Genomic DNA, 8,158 nt, shown 5'->3' with positions numbered 1-8,158 from the left:
TTCTGAATTGTAGAAAATAAGTGTGTTTTCCCCTAAGTATTTGATTGTCTGTGTAAAAAATGCTGCTTCTCTTCTTTAGTGTCTTACGGGACAAATGCCTTTCCTCACAACAATTATTTATTATAAACAGAACTTCCCAGAGCATTAGAGAAGATGAGAAAACAAACTTGTACCAGATGTTAGCCACACTATTTAATGCATTATTGGAAGGTACTCAGATCTTGTGGTGATGACTGTCATATAAAAAGCCATGCAGAATAGAAACTAGCAAGCGAGAAGCTTTCAAGCTGAAATGAAAATAGAATTAAATTGCCCAACTGTGCAGCTCTGGTATTCTATTTTCTTGTATGTGGTCTGATAGGCTTTGCTCTGTTCTCCAGGATACTTCATTGGGCTGAATTCATTTGTGTGTAAGTCCATTGATTTTAATACACTCATAGAGAAGTTTAGTTTGGGCTATTGGATGCTGGATGTTTTATGCATGCAACATCATTCCTTGCAGAAGATTACTTAAAGATAAAAATGTTACCTATATTTCAAGACATGGTCCATCTTCCACATGAGAACCAAGAGAGCAAAATAAAAATATCAACAAATTAAGAGTAGGTAGCTGTACAGAAAAATAAGTTTAAATGCTTTTTAACTTTTTTCCATAGTTCCTTGAAAAATTTCTATGATGTTGGAGAGAAAGCTGTTTCATGTGAGAGTTTTGTTTATCCTATATTTAATTAATTTCTATCTTCATGATTTAAACCTTAAGTCAGCTACAGAGACTAATTAGGCAATGCCATAACAAGGATTACTGAACTGTAATTATTATTTATTCAAATCAGTGAAAGAATTACCAGGGTTTATGTTAAAGGCAGTAGAAGTTAATGGAGGAAGAAGGAAAGGAGGTCAGTGTTGATTTAAACTGCATATTGTTATAATTTAACTGCATATTGTCAGCCACCCAGCAGTGCAATAGTAGCCCTGAAACTGACACCCTGAAATAAGGGCCTGATGATGTTCATGTTGGCTTGTGAGTTATTAATTTCAGCTATAATTTTTAAAATTACCTCTTTCTAATGAAAAATCATTCAGGAACTTTTATATATAGGGTATGAACACTAGTATTACTAGCTAGTTGATGAAATAAAGTGACAGGAAAAAGCTGCAGAGATATACTTGCCTGATATTTTCACTGTATTTAAAATGTGTGGTTTTTTGCTCATTTTCTGGAAGACTCCAGACTGTTTAATTGCTGCAAGTGCCCACGGCTTTTCATCTGCAGTTTTAACCCACCAGTTACTTCCCAGCTGCACTTCTAGCATTCAAAAAGCCAACTCCAGCTGCATTTCAATTTCACTGAAAAGTTTTAACACTCCCCAGATGGAATAGTGCCCAGCTGAACTGCCCAAGGGTCCTCTTCCCCTCATCCCCTTCACTCCAAACACACTCCAACTAATGAACTTGTCAGGGCTGCTGCAGTCTACAGGCACATTATGGTCCAGTACCAGGATTTAATCTAGGCAAAGATCCTGATCTAGAGATAAACTGGTTGATGCAGAACATCAGTATTGGCAGACTAGATATGTTCTCCTCTGATCTGACATTAAACACTTTGTCTCAGTTGAACAAAAACATTCTCATTCTGGTCAATCCAAAAATATTTCCAGTTTACCCAATCAGGTAAAAATTGAAGTGTTGTGTAAACTGTCTTGCATGTAGTTGTGCTTTCTGGAAATGGGGCCCAATGTCACTTAGGAATCTAGGGGCTAGTAATGTAAAGCAAAGAGGCAGCTAATTAAAGCTGCAGTTCCCTCTCTAGTTCTTCCCTACTCTCAAGTTTCCCAGATCCCAGATTCATTTCTCTGCCTCTCTGTTAATGCTGCTCCCCTGAAGTCACAGGAGATGAAGAAAGCAGGACATGTATGTGTGCAATTTCAATGATGGGTGCTTCTTGCCAAGGGAAAATCAATATGTAAAATCACCTTATAAGAGATTATTTTTCCATTTGATAAAGAAGAGATGTGCTTGCTTTCCTCCCATGCAGCCTCAGGTCATGTGCATTTCTCTAACTTCATGTGCATACACAAGGAAGAGCACATGGCAGGGCACAATCACAGCCTGGAAGGGAATCACAGAAGTCTAGAGATGCAGAAATGACCAGGGCATGACTGCATGAAGAAAAGTTCAGTGTATAGGACCCTTAAGTCTCCTGCACTCCTGCAAATTTGGGGGCTGACAATTGTCACAGGGATCCAAGAGTTGAAATCCTTTTCATTCAATGAAAGCACAGCTGTCACTTTCAGGCTAGCAAAACCTTGGGGCTCCAGCAATGTATAACCACAGCTATGGGATTTGAGAGATGAGTCCATTTGCCTTTACCTCCACAAATATGTGACCTCACTGTCCATTTACTGGAACTATGCAGTGTCTTCAGTACTAGCCTAACAATTCATAATGATTTCCTTACTCCTAATACTGTGCTACCTTCAGTCCACTCCTGGTGGACTACATTACAGGTGTTAAAAGCTAATGTCCAGATGGATTATATGTATTGAAAACACAATTTTATATTGTTAGTTTCATATAATGTGTCTGATTTTTTGTGTCTGAGCTCCAAAATGCTGCAACAAAGATGTGGTTTTGCTACATAATCTTCTTATTTGTTTTTTAAATCTTTCATTCAAATTTATGCAGATGTTCAGTCTGCAGCTATGCAAAATTTCAGATGGTTGTAGACATAGAAAACAAGACCACAAGTGTGTACATAAGCAAAATGCCTCAGCAATGCTGATTTGAAAACCTGAGCTGACTGTCCCCGCTTCATCTCTGCAATGCTGGCTGATTAGCATTTGGTTATTAACTTACCTCTTCAAAGTACAGCAAGTGTACAGCTTGGTTCTTCTGAGGCATTTATGAGTTTTTACACAGCATCTGAACTTCAGATGTCATCACACCTACCCCATCTGTCCTTGAACTGATGCAAAAAGAAACTGCTGATGCACACCTACACACTCAGAAAAGTGTTCCTGGGTCTTACTGACAGATATTGCTCTGTTTCAACCACTGCTGTTGTAAAAGCCCCTTGGAACAAAGACATCCTTTTTATTTTTGTGTGGCACTTAGCATCATAATGTCCCAGTCTGTGACTAGGACCCTGAGATGCAATGGGAATAGAAATAATGTTGTAATACAGGCACTTGGAAAATTCTGCTCAGCTGGCTTTCTCTTGCTAGAATTTGGCTTTGCTCTTGATGAGGTCATGTGAAAGGAACATTTATTTATTTATTCATTATTTTTGCATATGTACAAAAGGGTTTTGGAAGTGCATCCTCAGCACCTTTTACACAGCTACAAATTATCTTCATAAAAATAACACTAAAGCAAAGTGCAGAGCAGCCACTCAAAAATAAATAGTTAAAAATACACTTGGCAAATGAAAAGCTGGAATCACATTTCTGTATCAGTGAGATTCTTCCCCGAGTACAGTCCTGTTCAGGGAAAAATGAGGGTCTTTTTACTGAACCCATAGAGTCAACAGATAGGATGTCTTTTGGAGTTTGAGGACTCAATGAGTTCCAGAGCCTAAAGGCCAGATGTTAATTTCATGGAAGGCCTTCAGATTTCAAGTTACTTTCCTGACACAGCAAAGATGGTTGGTATCAGTGCATGTGAGATTCCCCAGATTTTCTGTGTTTCTGTCAATCAATAAATTACATCTATTCTTCCAGCTACTCATGTCTTCAATATAATATCAAAATAAGAAGAATAAGATTCCCAGTGGATAGAAAATATTGAAATAGTTTTCCCATCAACAGCTGTAGGAAAGTAAAGATATAACAAAAAATTCTGGGTCCTTACTAGGTTAGGGTCTCTCCTAAGATGGTTGTCAACTTTTGCTGCATTTCAAAGTATTTATTTGAATTAGAGTTACACAAAAAACCTAAATACTTCATGGAAATAGTACTGCTGAAAATTTTAAATCACCTTCTGAGTGATGTTCTTTCTGAACACAGCATTGTAATCTGGAAAGATGCAATGATTTAGTCATTTGGGCCAACTAGTTTTGTCAGGTACTACCAACTGTGTGATCTTCCTTAGGAGCAGTATTTAGGGTTTCTTTGCTTTAAACATAAATTCTTTTGTTTTAAATATAAAGTAACTTTTTACCTTGTTTTGTTAAAAAAATGCACACACATTATTTGCCATTCCTTCAGGAGAAAAGCATATATAGCAAAAAATTTCAAACTTCCTCAGGCATTTGCAGTAACCTTAATAATAGTGAGATAACATAAATGTACAATGAGTTTCTACTTGTCCTACTGAATTGTAGTGGCTTTTCCTTGTTGATGAAAATAAATGAAAAAAAGTCAGCAACTATAATTTAGGGGCTTTACATCTGCAATACAGGAATTATAATAATATTGCCATTTCTCACAGCAGTTACAAAAAGGCTATTCATAAGTGTTTAGGAGGCAGAGTACATATCTACATAATACTCCCAATGAAAAGATGTAAAATTAAAGTCTTCAGTGTGCATAAACTCATACAAAGCTCTTCCAAAAGCCAGGGTACCTTGCTTCATCAGATGGCCAAGTCATAACTAAAGTAATTTCATTTTTTTTAAATCTTTTTTTTTCATTTTGGCACTCCAGCAGCATTTCATATCACTTAGTGCTCATTTCAGCAGCTGTACCTTACCTGAATGTATTTAGATGAATGCAAAACTACTTTTGTTAGATTCTTACAGAATCAACCAGCTTGAACCTTATAGCAACAATATGGATAATCTGTAGGGTTTCTGCCAATTCTAGAAAAGATATTTTTTGCTGACAAGCAATTAGCTTTCTGCTATTATTAAAAATTATTCAATGGCATTTTTTCCATCTGTTATGGCATGTACTTTTTAATGTAATGAAATTTGACCCATAAGTGCAGGGTAGAAAGGTTTCCATACAAGCAGGACCTATCTCAAAAAAACTAGGCAAACAGAACTGTCATGTCTTTTCACATATTGCCAAAAATGAAACGTTTCACACACAGTTATGTCCCCAAATGACCTTACTGGTGCAAAATGTTTTATTGGACTGTTTTCTTTCATCTGGAAATGCTACAAAATGTTATAACCTAGACTATTCGTCAGTAACAAAAGGAAACATATTACTTTTTCCAGCCACAGTATTAGTTCACAATAACTTGCATTTAGGGGGTGAAGGTTTATTTTGCTGAGTGATCTCCATTTTATTTTAAAAGGAACTGTGGTCTAGCAGAATCCTAAAGAAATGGAAGTTAATTCTTAGTTGGTAATTTCCTTTTTCTGAAGAGTTAAGCAGTTATCTATCACAAGTTAAAGATGTCTTCTTCCAGGCCTTTTGGCCTCACAATATTTATTTTTGGAAAGCTCTAGATGATGTTTGCATCTTAATGGAGTTTTTTTCCAAATATACGGGCATTTATTTTATGCAATTTTTATGGTTATAAAGTTAATTGTATCTCACCTTCAGTGAGTCACTCCAAGTGCACCCCAGCAGAGATCACTCTTTAGTGATCACAGAGCAGAGATCACAGCTGTAGAGGGGAAAATTCCCTATTTTTAGATGAGTCTACAGTGCTCTGTAGAGCAACCAATCTCAGCCCAGACAGTCAGTTTCTGGCATTTATGTCACCTCCCCAGGGAGTCTATGACCAGGTCTCATATTTAAGACATGATTAGAAGAAACAAAGCATGAGATAACATCCAGGGTATTTTAAGTAACTTATGCTTGCATCTGTCTTGTCTATGCACCATTCTTTTAATGGACTGTCTTCTCCAAGCCCTCACTAAGTCTGTGTGACTTCTACAAAAGAAACTGACATTTCAGAAAATACATCATGGAGCTCATCAGCATTTCTCAGAGTTTGTAGAGCCATTGGCCATTCCTAAACAAAAATGCTTCCAGGCTCAGGAGTTTGATCGCATGTCCTCAAGGACATTGGGTTGGCCATGTCTTTACAGGTCTTCAGCATCAGTTAACAGGCATCTGCCTAGAAGCTAAAGTTTTCTGAACTGAAACATTGCAGCTGTCCAGAAAATGTTTCCATAACCAGATCAGTCAACCTACAGTTCCTATGGAATATTATACAAAAGAGAAACTCTTCATCTCCGGACTACAGTTTGCATTTTTCCATGGAGGCAAAAATAATTATTTGTATCAAACAAGAGAGTACATTTAAGTACAGTATCTTGCAATATATTAATAATTATCAACCATAGAGCCTTGGGTCCACAGAGCCAGACTCTAGTCTACATGTACTAAAGACATCTGCAAATACTGGAGGCAGGTCAAAGTTAAGATAAGGGAAGCAATTTCCTAAACTGCAACTACAGCCAAATGTATTACTTTTTTGCCAAGGGGTAAAAAACCCATTCAGGAGTTACATGAAAGTAAACAAGGTTGTTTATTCCCCTTTGTCTGTGTTTTTATAAATAAGATCATGAGTTTTTCTTCTGATTCATGTTGGCAAAATTTCCTCCCTCTACCTACAGCTTTAAAACTCCTGAACACTGACCAAAGGGTTGCCAAAGAACAACACTATTACTTACAACGTTGGCCATTGCTACAACTCAGACTGATGGCAGATATTTAGGACTTCAGCATCTTTGTCTTGGGGTGTATACATGATTTTTAGTTTTAAGCATGTTAAAATATTGTTAGGGATAAGAAACAAAGAAGGTTTAACACTAACATAGCATTAAACCAATAACGTGAGATTAAATTCAGCCGAACAAACTCCATAGTTCTAATAGAAGATAATTCTAAGATGGAGATGTCTGGAAAGATAGTGGCAGTGAAAGAAACAAACTGATGGTGTTGAAAGCCTGCTTTGAAAGCAAACACACAGTTTGAGCCATTTTACACAGAGCATGTCTCAGGTTTGCCCTGCTCCCTAAAACTGAGTTTCTAGCTGAAATAAAAATCTGGAAAAGTCTGCAGGAACGTTAGAGAAAAATCATAAAGGCCTAATGAAAATTATAGATGTAGATGCAAAGACCAACACAAAGTATCTGTGTGAATAACTGATTCATATTTATTAGTTCTCATACCTTTAAGGAGAAAAAAAAAAAGGAAAAACAGGAAATGTTTATTTGTAACTGGCAGCTTTGCTCCAGCACAATCATCCAAAAATAAACAGTACAAGCACCAGACTGATGCAGCTGAAATTGCATCTCTTGCCTTTACAATTTTTGTATATTTTCCACACAGAAAGTATTTTCTATTCATGTGTATACTGTACCTGCATAGTGCCCAGTTGCATGGCTGCGTGCTTATAAAAGCAGTGCTAACTTCAGTAGCCCTGAACTCTCAGCATAAAGGTCTTGTCACATTTCCTTAGACATAATCCTGTGCAATTAATACCAATTGCATGTGCCAGATTTGATTGTGATGTGCCACACCAAAATTGTGACAGAAAGATACAGATAGGAACAACTATCAAGAGCTGAAGTTAATATTCTCTATTTCAGATGAGAAAGGAGTTTACAGCATTTTTAACATGCCTGAACAGAAATAAGGTGGCACTGTATTCAACTACGTCATTCTGCTTCCACTTCTGCTTTCCTTTAAACTTACTTTTATGTCCTGATTTTCTATTTCACATATTTCTATATTACGGTTTTTAACAGTATGCTGATGGATTAAGAAGTTTCTATTACTAGTTTCACAATACTTTTGCTAAAATGATATGAATAGCTATTACCATGTTTATATTATTATCATCAGAGCATACCTTGTAACTTTGTCTCTCTAACCAACAAATATGACATTAAACCTTGTTGGAAAAAACTTCATTTGCTTCATTTGGATCTGTATCTTCACTTGTTTGTGTGAAAAACATGTTTTAGACATGAATATTCTGTGCTTGTATTGCAGTGTTGGCCAAAGGAAAGGCTAGGTTGGGTTACCTATAGACAGACACCTCTTCACTTCTGAGCTCTTCTGAGCTGTAGTGAGAAATAGAAATACTAACCTTGGTGGGGCAGGGGAACGGGAGCAGCAAGAGAAGCTTTTTGCCAGCCATCTCAAGAATCCAACTAGACTTGGAACAGATAATATTTGGAAGAAACTAGTTCAGCATTTCTTCTCATTTGGATCTAGAAGTCAAGACTATCCCAGGATTAGATGGAAGTGTT

Source organism: Erithacus rubecula (genome assembly GCF_903797595.1).
Source record: "Erithacus rubecula genome assembly, chromosome: 3".
Taxonomy (NCBI): Eukaryota; Metazoa; Chordata; class Aves; order Passeriformes; family Muscicapidae; genus Erithacus; species Erithacus rubecula.
The sequence above is the reverse complement of the archived record's forward strand: the minus strand, read 5'-3'. Positions refer to the sequence as shown.